Here is a 12,874-nt window from a genome sequence, read left to right on the forward strand (position 1 = left end):
TAGAAAATTTTTAGCAATATGTTATTTCTATAAAGTTTTTGACAAAATTTTATTTCTATAGAAAATTTTGTCAACATTTCATTTCTAGAGGAAATTTTTGCAAAATTTTATTTCTATAGAAAATTTTTGCAAAATTTTATTTCTATAGAAAATGTATATTTCTATAGAAAAATATTTTATTTCTATAGAAATTTTTGTCAAAATTTTTTTTCTATAGAAAATTTTTAGCAAAATTTTATTTCTCTAGAAAATTTTTTCAATATTGTATTTCTATAGAAAATTTTGCAAAAATTTTATTTCTATAGAAAATTTTGTCAAGATTTTATTTCTATAGAAATTTTTGTCAAAATTTCATTTGTATAGAAATTTTTTGCAAAATTTTATTTCTATAGAAAATTTTTAGCAAAATTTTATTTCTATAGAAAGTTTTTCACAACATTTTATTTCTATAGATAATTATTTCTGTAGATAATTTTTTTTCTACAGAATTTTTTTTCTAAATTTTATTTCTGTAGACTTTTTTTTGCAAAATTTTAATTATATAGAAATAAAAAAAATCTATAAAAATTTTATAGATTTTTTTTTTTATTTCTATAGACAAATTTTGCAGAATTTTATGTCTACAGAAAATTTTTGCAAAGTTTTATTTCTGTAGAAGATTTTGTCAAAATTTTCTTTCTATGGAAAACTTTGTTAAAATTTTATTCCTTTAGAAAGTTTTGTCAAGATCTTGTTTCTATGGCAAAATTGTATTTCTATAGAAAATTTTTCCAAAATTTTATTTCTATAAAAAAAGCAAAATTTTATTTCTATAGAAAATTTTGGCAATATTTTGTTTCTGTTTTTTTTTTTTTGGAAAAATATTATTTCTATAGAAAATTTTGTCAAAATTTATTTTTATATGTGAAATTTTGTCAAAATTATATTTTGTTTAAGTTCGAGTAAAGATTAATTGGACTTAATAGTGTTCGTTAGAATTTGTATACTACTTTTTGGTACATCCCTGCCAGAGTAGAAATGTCATAATTTGAATATTAATTTATCTTGTCAAAAGCCCCGCCTTCCGCCATCTTGGTTGAGAGCATCTCTCACTTTACTTGTTATCGATAAGCCAATTGGTGCGGTTGCAAATTTATCCATATCGTTGGAAATTATAGGTAATATTGTTTACCATTAATTATAATAGAAAACACCTTAATAAAACCTTCTGCTCTTGTTATATATTGAAAATATTAAACTATCGTGTTTTTATTTTTCCCTATATTTCCATACTTTTCGCATTCGGCGAACATTTTGATCCATTCGTACCGGATAATTGGACTTCGGAGTGGAAGAATTGGTTTAACCGGTGTTTTTCTTGGTTTTTGTTATAGACACAGTCCACCTGACCTGGTCATCAATTTCACCTTAAACTCAAACCAATCAGTTCATCATCCTCAACATCTGTTTCATCGTTTTATAAGGTAAGTGCAGTGCATTTTCCCTTATAAAGTGAGTTCGCGGTCGGTGCAACAACAAATATAGTGGTCGTCCGTCCATTTAAAGAAAAAAAAAGGTTGTTTTACAACGCTACGCGATCGGTTTTTATTATAAATATTCCTAAAAGTGGTGTACAAGTTCAGTGATATCAGTGAATATTAGTGTTTTTTTATTTAAAGTGGTTTATTTGCCTTTATTTGCGTGAAAATATCGTTTTTCATTGTTTTTAAGTAAATTTTCATTTGCCGACGGCAAAACGCATTCAAGGTTTTTGTTTTTGTATTTCCATTTTGACGTCTGTGCAAATAATTTCGGAGAGAAATAACTTAAAGTACATATTTTCACCACTTTCGTACACTAATATTCACTATACACATATATCACTCTCTTTGTTTCGTATATTCACCACTTTTTCGCGTTTTCTGTGCTGAAATTTCATTTATTAATTATTGTTTCGTTCATTTGCATACATTTGAGAACATACAAAAGCTTTTATTTTGTTTTGTTCTCATCAGTGTTGCGCTCTTAGTCGATTGCTATAGTATAGTGACTAATCGGGCACATCTCGTACTATCGTGTTATCGGATATCGATCATCATTTGAATTCTTAAGGGGGCTATACACTACGTGTAATTCCCACATTAGAATTCAAGTTGAATTCAAAGGTTTGAATATTTCCCGGTTGGAATCGGGGCTTGAATTAAAACTCGGTATATTTTGAAACTTTTACGCTCTCACACTGAGAGAAATTATTCGATCATTCAAATATTTGGTAAATTTTGAATATTTATTGGACAGGTATTTATTATTATTGATTTATTTATACCTTTGTTTATTATTATTATTATTATAATTTTTCTTGTGTCAAGCGTTCGGGGGTAATATTTTGTGCACCCTACATTCAGTATTTTCGGTTTCTGCGAACGTTTGATCTTTTGTCGGATTTTCGCGAGTTGTGGACTCGAATTAATCTTTGTAACTCGAGCTACTTTTGCGTATTTTGCTATTTTTATTGAACGGAACCTTGTCTGAGTTTGGTAATTTTATTGGCCGTTGCTTCTTGGCTATATTGTAATTTCGTATTTGGTTACATTCTTCAATTTGGTAGTTGAACGTAAAGTTAGAATGTCTGTATCTCCCTTTGATCGCTTTATTCGCGTTTCGGACGCTCTTATTAAATTCCACGCCCATTTTAATGCCATGAAAGATGAGGAGTTAGACGTCTATAGCCTCGAGATTCGAAGTGAGGAATTGGGGAAGTTGTGGACAAAGGTTCAGGATTGCTTTGAGGAATGCGTGGCTAGTTTACAGGGTGCCGGAACAACGCAAACGAGCGATATTGAATCGGTGGACGGGAAATATGACGCGTCCCATCAGGCTTATATGAATTGTTTGTCCGCGATAAATCGAAAATTGGGCCAGTTTCGTCGGTCACGTGGATCATCGATCACTTCGTCTGCGTCTTCGGTCGTTGCAGCATCGAGACGGAGTATCGGGTCTCATAAATCGACTCAAGGATCCGAAGCGATTTGGGCTAATAACGCGACTACTTCGATACCGGCTGATCGGGATGGGCAGTCGCTGCCTAATGGCAAAGCCGGGTTTAGGGGTGAAGTGGCCGTTAGTGGCCCTCCACTTTGTGATATGGTTCACAATTTGGCGTTGCCACCGTGCGATACGGATGTATTTGAGGGCAATTTTCTAGACTGGCCTACATTCCGGGATTTGTTTCAAGCAGTCTATGTTAACAATTCAAGATTAACGGACGTCGAGCGTTTGTGTCATCTTGTGCGGAAGACCAGTGGCGAAGCTAGGGAAATTGTCTCGAAGTTTCCGCTGACACATCGAAGTTTTGCCCTCGCGTGGAAGGCCCTCGTTGATGCATACGACAATAAGCGGGTTCTAGTTCACAATCAACTTAAGTCTCTCTTTGCAATTTCGGCAGTATCGGTAGAGACAAGTGCGGGTTTGAAATCGATTCAACGTGGAATCAATGGCTGTCTTTCGGCATTGAATACGTACGAAGTTTCGACCGATAATTGGGACCAGATACTCGTTTTTATTTGCCTTCAACGTTTGCCGCGGCTCACACAGACTCTTTGGGAGCAGAGTGTTAGGGACAAATCAGCCCTTTCGTCGTGGGCGGATTTAGACGCTTTTTTGTCCGAAAGGGTTCGTACGTTGATGTGTTTGCATGATTTGCGGGAAGACACGTCTTCGAAGCGTTCTCAGGAAAAGAAGGTAAAAGCGCATTTTACCAATGCGTCTTCTTCTAAATCGTCGCGTGCTTCGTCGGAATCTAAGTGCGTTATTTGTCCTAAACATAATCATAGACTTTCGGCTTGCGTTAAATTTGGTAAACTCTCGGTATCGGAACGTTACATAGTGGTAAAACGTAACCGGTTGTGCTTGAATTGCTTAATGAAAGGTCATGAGATGAAGGATTGTCCAAGACAATATTCGTGTGCAAAATGTAAGTCGAGACATCATTCGCTATTGCATCGCGATTCTACGCCGTCTAATAGCGCGACTTCGGCGACGGGTTCGACCAACACCTTGTCGAGTTCAGCGGCTAGTTTTCAACCGAGAACTATGCCTTCGGTTGATCAGCCGCAACCTTCTACCTCGTCGGCGTGCCTACCTCGCCAGGCATTTCATACGACGCAAAATAGGGCCGTGCTTTTGGGAACTGCGATGATTAATATCATGCACGATGGGGTTTCATATCCGGCACGCGCTTTGATTGACCCCGCTTCAGAATCTTCGTTTCTGACGGAACGCTTTCGAAATCGGGTGAAACTACCGGTTCACGCGGCTAATGTTACAATTTCGGGGGTAAATAGCGCAATTTCGGCCAAATCGAGTAAAATGTGTAATTTGAAAATCGGATCTCCACTCAACGCGTCGGTTTTGTTGGAAACTATGGCTATAGTGCTCCAATCTATATCCGGGAATTTACCTTCCTGTACGGTGTCGCAGGAAGTTTTGTCTCAGATTCCGGATATTCGCTTAGCTGATCCGAATCTTTTCGTGTCGAGACCGGTCGATATTCTACTAGGCGCTGACTTGTACCCGAGAATACTATTAGAAGGTTGCCGGCAGATTGCGGCTCAATCATTGATAGCACAGAACAGTGTTTTCGGCTGGCTAGTAACGGGTCCGATTTCTACATCGCAAATTCAAACATTTACTACGACTATAGCGGTTGATGAAGAGGAAAATTTAGATAGAACGCTTTTACGGTTTTGGGAGTTGGAGGAAACACCACGTAAAGGGGTTTTGTCCCCCTCCGATAAGTTCTGTGAGGAAAATTACGTTCGGACAACGCGCAGAGATTCGGAAGGTAGATATATAGTTACACTTCCGCTAAAGGAAGAGCTCGGTCCTCGTGGATATTTGGGTGAGTCCCGAACAACTGCTTTGAGGCAATTTTATCGTAATGAATCGTCATTATCGAAAAGGCCGGACGTGAAATCAGTTTATGATAGTGTTGTTAAAGAATATTTGCATTTGGATCACATGAGGCCAGTATCCGCCATTTCTGCAAGTGATACACTTTCGTGTTATCTTCCACATCATCCTGTCATTAACCTCGAGAAGAAGACTTCCAAACTTCGCGTCGTATTTAATGCGTCTAATAAAACGTCCAACGGGAATAGTCTTAACGATATCCTTCACGTAGGTCCCACTTTGCAGCAGGACTTAGTCCTTCTTATTGTGCGATGGCGACTATTTAAATACGTGTTCAACTGCGATATTACACAGATGTATAGGCAGATTCGAGTGGACTCTTCTCATGCTCCGTTGCAGAGAATTGTTTTTAGGGATTCTCCGACAAGGACAGTCCAGGACTATGAACTACAAACGGTGACCTTCGGTGTAAACTGTGCACCATATCTCGCGATACGGACACTGTTACAGTTAGCTGAAGACACTGAGGAGGAGTTTCCACTCGCGGCCGATATATTACGTAAATGTATGTACGTTGATGACGTTTTGACCGGAACTCATGACCTTGAAACTGCGATAATGGCTCGGGATCAATTAATCGCGGCGCTTGCGACGGCTAAATTTGAACTGCGGAAATGGACATCGAATTATAGAGAAATTTTAGATTCACTACCGCCGGAATATTTGGTTGATGCTCAATTGCTGGCATTTGTCGAGGCTAGCAATTCGAAACCATTGGGTGTGAGATGGAATGCTCAATTGGATGCATTCTACTTCGCGGTCGAGCCTATAGCAAAAAGGTGTGGATACACTAAACGGGAAGTGTTGTCGGCTATCGCGAAATTATTCGACCCTGTCGGTTGGTTAGGTCCAGTGATAATTGTGGCAAAGATTATCATGCAGAAGGTTTGGCTTGATCGCGTCGGCTGGGATGAAATACTGCCTTCGGCAACGGCATCCGAGTGGGAAAAATTTGTAGATAGTTATCCGGATGTCAATTCGATAAATATTCCTCGGTGGATTCGTTACACACCGTGCACTTCGGCCGAGCTTCACGTATTTTCAGATGCCTCGGTTAAGGCATACGCGGGGGTAGTATATATTCGAGTTTTGGCCCCAAATGGCGAGATTGTCGTTAATTTGCTATCGTGCAAGACGAAAGTTGCTCCGTTGAAATCGGTTTCTTTGCCTCGTTTGGAGCTTTGCGGCGCTGTTTTAGCGTCCGAACTCGCAAGAACGGTCATTCGAGAAATCGGTATTGATTTTGGTCGAATTTATTGTTGGACGGATTCGACTATTGTACTAGCCTGGTTAAAGAAAACGCCTTCGGCTTGGACAACATTTGTCGCGAATAGGGTATGTCGCATTCAGGAGAACGTCGGTGGTACGAATTGGTATCATGTGAGGTCGGAGGATAATCCTGCTGATCTTGGCAGCCGCGGTGTGTCCCCTTCGGATTTGGCCGCCTCTCGACTTTGGTGGCATGGGCCTCAGTGGCTATCGTGTAGTCAATCGGAATGGCCGGTTCGTGACACTTCCTCTTTTGACACCGACGTAGAAATTCGGTCTGTGAAGGCACATGCTTCTTTCGTTAATTCATACGAGGATGTTCTCGATAGATTTTCTTCTCTGGATAGAGCGCTGCGTGTTATCTCATATGTTATGAGATTCTTTTATCGGACGCATCCCGCTCATAGGCGTGATTGTAGCTATGCGGATCACAGTTTATCATCGTCTGAGATTAGGGCAACTAAAAGTCGCTTGATAGTGCTTGCTCAAAAAATGAATTATGGTAATGAATATAAGGACTTGATGGATAGGTCTTCGTTAGGTACTGGCAGTTCACTTGTTTCTTTGAACCCGTTCCTTGATGAAATGGGTGTAATGCGGATGTATGGTCGTTTGAGCCGCTCGCCTATTCTTTCGTATTCGGAGCGGCACCCTATAATTTTGCCCTACAGCTGTCGATTCACGAAGCTTTTGGTGGAATTTGTTCATTTGATTTCCATTCATGGAGGAAATCAGTTGATGTTGCGTATTCTTCGTATAGAATACTGGATACCTCGGGTGAGGAATCTTATTCGTTCGGTTATACATAGGTGTAAACCATGTCTTTTGGAGAGGAAACGGGTTTGTAGTCAGGTGATGGCTCCTCTTCCTCCGGAAAGAACTGTTCTCGACAGACCTTTTACTACGACTGGCGTAGACTATGCAGGCCCCTTTGAGGTGAAGTCGTTCACCGGACGTTATTGTCGCATAACTAAAGGTTATGTGTGCGTTTTCGTGTGTTTTGCTACTAGGGCGATTCATTTGGAAGCGGTTTCCGACTTGTCGACTGCCGGCTTTCTTGCGGCATTTCATAGGTTTGTTGCTCGTCGGGGTTGTCCTGCGACCATTTTCTCGGACAATGGGACAAATTTTGTCGGTGCGTCGCGTGAGCTTGAACGAAATTTCCGGGATGTAATTAGGGGAAGCAGTGATGTCGTGTCCTCTAAGTTTGCACACCAGGGCCTATCGTGGCGATTTATCCCAGCTGGTGCGCCTCATATGGGAGGCCTTTGGGAAGCTGGGGTGAAGAGTTTTAAGTTGCATTTCAGAAGGCAAATAGGGAATGTTCGTTTCACGTTTGAAGAGTTTTCGACGGTGTTGGCTCGTATTGAGGCTTGTTTGAATTCAAGACCTCTTTGTCCCCAATCGGATAACCCGCAGGAGCTTGACGCTTTGACACCGGGTCATTTTCTTATAGGTGCCCCTCTACTCGCCCCTGCTGAGCCAGTTATAACCGAACAGCCTCTTTCGTTGGTGAATCGGTTTCGTAAGGTACAGGCTCTTGCACAACAGTTTTGTGTACGTTGGAAAGAGGAATATTTGAAGAATCTGCATATGAGATATAAGTGGAAATTTCCTCAGCGCGATGTTATGGTAAATGACCTAGTCGTTATTCGTCATGAACAGCTTCCACCAACTTCTTGGAAATTAGGTCGAGTCGTGTCGGTTCACCCGGGCGTAGATGGTCACATTCGGGTCGCGGATATACGTACGGAGAATGGCGTTGTAAGACGACCTATAGCTAAGTTGGTCTCATTGACCGACACTTCGGCGAACTCTTTGTAATTCGTATATTTTCTCGCAGTATCATGGAAAATACCTCGTGCTTCGCTGACGACTTGGAAAATTTCGAGGTTATTATGGATCAATCGGATGATGATACTGCGTGCCCCCTTGATATGTCGGCGGTCGAACGGGCATTGTTGGAGGAGCCGATGGCGATACCGTCGCCTGCCATTCCGGAGGTTCAGCTATCGCCCCAAGAAATTGAGAGTCCACCTCCGGTAGTTGTGGATGAGCCCGTGGTGGCGCCTGCTGTAGTAGAGGCTACTGATGTTGGTCGAACTCCTGCTCCATTGGTTTGCAGGGTTTGTGGAGGTCGTCACGCATTGCGGCGGTGTCGGAAGTTCCTCTCTCTTTCGATTGAGAAGAGGATACGTATGGTGGTACGACATCGCTATTGCTACAGATGTCTAGCACAGACCCACCAGTCGAAGGATTGTCCTAGCCGGCGTAGGTGCCCCAGTTGCTCCGGGGACCACAATGTTTTGTTACACGCTGCGGCTGTGGCGCCTCGAATTGAACATGGGAGCTCGAGGTCTGCTCAGCGGATTCGTAGTGGGAGCCATACGAATCGTCCGTCCGATCTTGCTGTGGCACGGTCATATTCCGATTTTGGCGGCGTCGGAGTTCTGCCTCTGCAGAATGTCGTTACTCTGGCGCCCAGCCTCGTAGTCCGCGTGTCCCCCCATGGTGTGTCCGTTCCGGTCCGTGCAGTAATCGACAACTGCGCGCGCCAAAGCCAAATCTGTCGTTCTATGGTCGAGAACTTAGGGCTACCGGTTACAAATATTGAGGGGGTCCAATTTTGCCGGTTGACAGTATCGTCCGCTTATGATCCAGAGCAGCGACTGACGTTTACTGCTCGTGTGCACGATCTAGGTCGTGTGTTGACCCCCGCCGAAGCCGTGCCAGAACGGATCAAGGAATCCTTTTTGGGATTACCTTTGGCAGATCCGCAATTTTACCGAGTGGGACGGGTTGCGATCGTTTTTGGTCCTGAGGTGTATGGGCGAATCATAACACATAGGGTGTATACGTCGCCCGGTCTCCCGGTGGCTCATTATACAATCTTCGGTTGGGTTCTGTCCGGGTTGTGTAACTGCTAGGGTAAATGCGCGAGAGCCCCCCTTTTGGGTTCTAACGGCCCCCTTTTGGCCATCGTTTTATTGTATCTCTTCGCGAGAGCCCCCTTTTTGGGGTTCTAACGGGTCCCCTTTTGACCCATCGATATATTGTCGCGAGAGCCCCCCTTTTGGGTTCTACCAGGTCCCCTTCTGACCTTACGTAATTATTTTTATTAGTTTTTTTTTGTAATCTAGTCTTAGGTTGAATTTGGAAAGATAAATGAATTAATAAATTGGATTTATGGTAAATGAACTGAAGGAAACTCACTTTGCACTGCACTTAGCCTCATTTTGTATTTTAAGTTTAGTTTTAGTTACAACATACCTTGATGTTGCAAGGCGGCCGGCAATGTTTAAGTTCGAGTAAAGATTAATTGGACTTAATAGTGTTCGTTAGAATTTGTATACTACTTTTTGGTACATCCCTGCCAGAGTAGAAATGTCATAATTTGAATATTAATTTATCTTGTCAAAAGCCCCGCCTTCCGCCATCTTGGTTGAGAGCATCTCTCACTTTACTTGTTATCGATAAGCCAATTGGTGCGGTTGCAAATTTATCCATATCGTTGGAAATTATAGGTAATATTGTTTACCATTAATTATAATAGAAAACACCTTAATAAAACCTTCTGCTCTTGTTATATATTGAAAATATTAAACTATCGTGTTTTTATTTTTCCCTATATTTCCATACTTTTCGCATTCGGCGAACATATTTCTATAGGAAATTTTGTCAAAATTTTATTTTTATACAAAAATTTTTGCAAAATTTTATCAAACTTGTATTTCTATAGAAAATTTTTGCAAAATTTTTGTTTCTATAGAAAATTTGTCAAAATTTTATTTCTATAGAAACTTGAATATCGTTTGTCTAAAATTTCGTTCCAGAGGAAAGAATTTTTGTCTTTGTATGCGTCATCATCATCAAAATCATAACAAATCATTAAAAACTAATTTTGTGGAAACTATTTGGACCTTGAAAATTCAGAAATAGAATTTTTTATTTTTGCACCATGTTTGGATAGCTTTTTTCCCATGGCTGGGGAAATTCTCAAAAAAAAGGAAAGAAACTAAAATCGAAACCAAAAATAATTTCTTACAATTATTTATATTTTACTATATCTCTTACTTATGTTGTATACTCTGAAAAAAGCATGTCCGGTTCCAAAGATTTTGTTGTAAACACAAATAATTTTGATATTGATTCCCAGCCAAAGAACTGGATAATTGAATTATGGACACATTTAAGACACAATTTTAAATTTCAGTTTTGCGTACTTGGAAACAAATTTTAATTTATAAAGTTTTTCAGGATATTTCCAAAAAAAAAATGTTTTTGTTTTTTTTTTAATTTAGATACATTTTTGTATGAGGTAATTAATTTTCCCATAAATCAGTTTACGAATTTTTTTTTCTTTGTAGTTTGTGAGAATGAGGGTTTTATTTAGCCAACATATACGATTTCTATACAATTTTATAATTTTTTATTACGATACCGTCTACTATTCCTAGCTGCAATAAATCCCTTGAGGGTGACATTTAAAAATCCTTCTTCTTGTTCAAAAAGACGTAGTTTAATTTCAAAATCACTATCTGGCATATAAGGTGGATAAATTTCCTCATTTGTATACAGATTCATAACAAAAAATGTCTTATTCTGAAAATATAGGGACAAATTGAAAGAAAAAAAAAATAAATAAAATTGAAGGGTAAATTTTACCTTGCGTAAGGGACAATGTTGGGGTATATCTTTTAAAAATTTCTTAATTTCTCCAAATGCCACAGCATTTAGAATGTTAGTCTTGGACCAGCGGTTTTCGAAAAAATCACAACCCTTTAAAGTTGTATTAAACAAAGTGAATATCTTTCCTTGGGGAGTTTTTGTCGAGCCTTTTAAGTAGATAAGGAACTCGTTAATATCTTTTAAAGGGGTAACAGAACCGTTCATGGCTTTATGATTTCGAAAATCAATTAATTGTAGATCCGCGGCAATTACATCTTCCTTCGTTTCAATTTTCATCGAACTGATGTCCATGAAAAAAGAACGCTAAAAAAATAACATTCGAGATTAATTTCACAAAAAACATGAGTGATCGTTAATGTATATACATACAATACCAATGATTCCAGGTATTAGACATAAATATAAAATATATTTTAATGGCTCCTTAAGAGGCAACATATTAAACAAATACGATTTGGAATTTCTATGTAATATTTTTTTTTTAATAAATTTTGGCAATAAAATAACACAGGTTCAATTGAAAGATTTTAGAGAATTAACCAAAATATATTGGTACAATTTTCTGGTGATTAGTGAAAAGTTATTTGTTTATGCATTGTGATGGTCCTAATTTAATGTTATTCTAATGACTGATCCCATTAAACATCAGATATAAGTTTGCTTATAATTGCTTAATAATGGTTGGTCGGTCTGTATTAACCAGATACTGATTTTATAAAAATAATTTCGACTAAAATTTAATATCGCTTAGAGAAAATTCCATAAAGGAAGACTAAGTCAGATAAATCGTTGACTAACAATAGACTTGTTTTATTTGAGTACTTAATGCAATATTTGCAGGAGCTAATCATTTAGCCAAATATATTTATTATTTTCTGCACAAAAGAATACAATCTGACAAAATTTTCTATAGAAATAAAATTTTAATAAAATTTTCTATAGAAATAAAATTTTGAAAAAAAATTATATATAAATATAATTTTGCCAACATTTTCTATAGAAATATAATTTTGACAACATTTTCTATAGAAATAAAATTTTGACAAAACTTCTATGGAAATAAAATTTTCTATTGACAAAATTTTTTATTTGACAAAAATTTTATTTCTATAGAAAATTTTGTGAAAATTTTATTTCTATAGAAAATTTTGTGAAAATTTTATTTCTATAGAAAATTTTGTCAAAATTTTATTTCTATAGAAAATTTTGTCAAAATTGTATTTCTATAAAATTTTATTTCTATAGAAAATTTTGTCAAAATTTTATTTCTATAGAAAATTTTGTCAAAATTTTATTTCCATAAACAAATTTTGTCAAAATTTTATTACTATAGAATTTTTTGTCAAAATTTTATTTCTATAGAATTTTTTGTGAACATTTTATTTCTATAGAACATTTTGTCAAAATTGTATTTCTATAGAAAATTTTGTCAAAATTTTTTTGCTCTATAAAGTTTTGTCGAAATTTTATTTCTATAGAAAATTTTGTCAAAATTTTATTTCTACAGAAAATTTTGACAAAATTTTATTTTTATAGAAAATGTTGTCAACATTTTATTTCTATAGAAAATTTTGTCAACATTTTATTTCTATAGAACATTTTGTCAAAATTTTATTTCTATAGAAAATTTTGTCAACATTTTATTTCTATAGAAAATTTTGTCAACATTTTATTTCTATAGAACATTTTTGTCAAAATTTTATTTCCATAGAAAAATTTCTCAAAATTTTATTATAGAAAATTTTCTCAAAATTTTATTTCTATACAAAATGTTGTCAAAATTGTATTTCTATAGAAATTGTTTGTCAAAATTTGATTTCTATAGAAAATTTTCTCAAAATTTGATTTCTATATAAAATTTTCTAAAAATTTTATTTCCATAGAAAAATTTCCCAAATTTTATTTCTGTAGAAAATTTTCTCAAAATTTTATTTCTGTACAAAATTTTGTCAAAATTTTATTTCTA

General features: G+C 37.1%; 2 protein-coding genes across 10 annotated transcripts in view; one reads left to right on the top strand and one right to left on the bottom strand.

Moving 5' to 3' along the window:
• The window catches only part of cmpy (crimpy), a 465,170-nt gene that overhangs the window by 63,809 nt on the left and 388,487 nt on the right, over positions 1-12,874 (top strand). Inside the window, exon 1 of one of the 2 annotated variants that reach the window (XM_075304858.1) lies at positions 1,263-1,463. The exons of the other annotated variant lie outside the window; for it this stretch is intronic. The gene's annotated coding sequence lies outside the window, so the exon portion shown is untranslated. Of the gene's footprint in view, positions 1-1,262; positions 1,464-12,874 lie in introns of those variants that run through there. 2 annotated transcript variants of the gene reach the window in all.
• LOC142233814 (uncharacterized) overlaps positions 1-12,874 on the bottom strand; it is a 180,855-nt gene that overhangs the window by 25,223 nt on the left and 142,758 nt on the right. The window lies entirely within an intron of this gene.

This window comes from Haematobia irritans, chromosome 4, assembly GCF_050003625.1.
Source record: "Haematobia irritans isolate KBUSLIRL chromosome 4, ASM5000362v1, whole genome shotgun sequence".
NCBI classification, from domain to species: Eukaryota; Metazoa; Arthropoda; class Insecta; order Diptera; family Muscidae; genus Haematobia; species Haematobia irritans.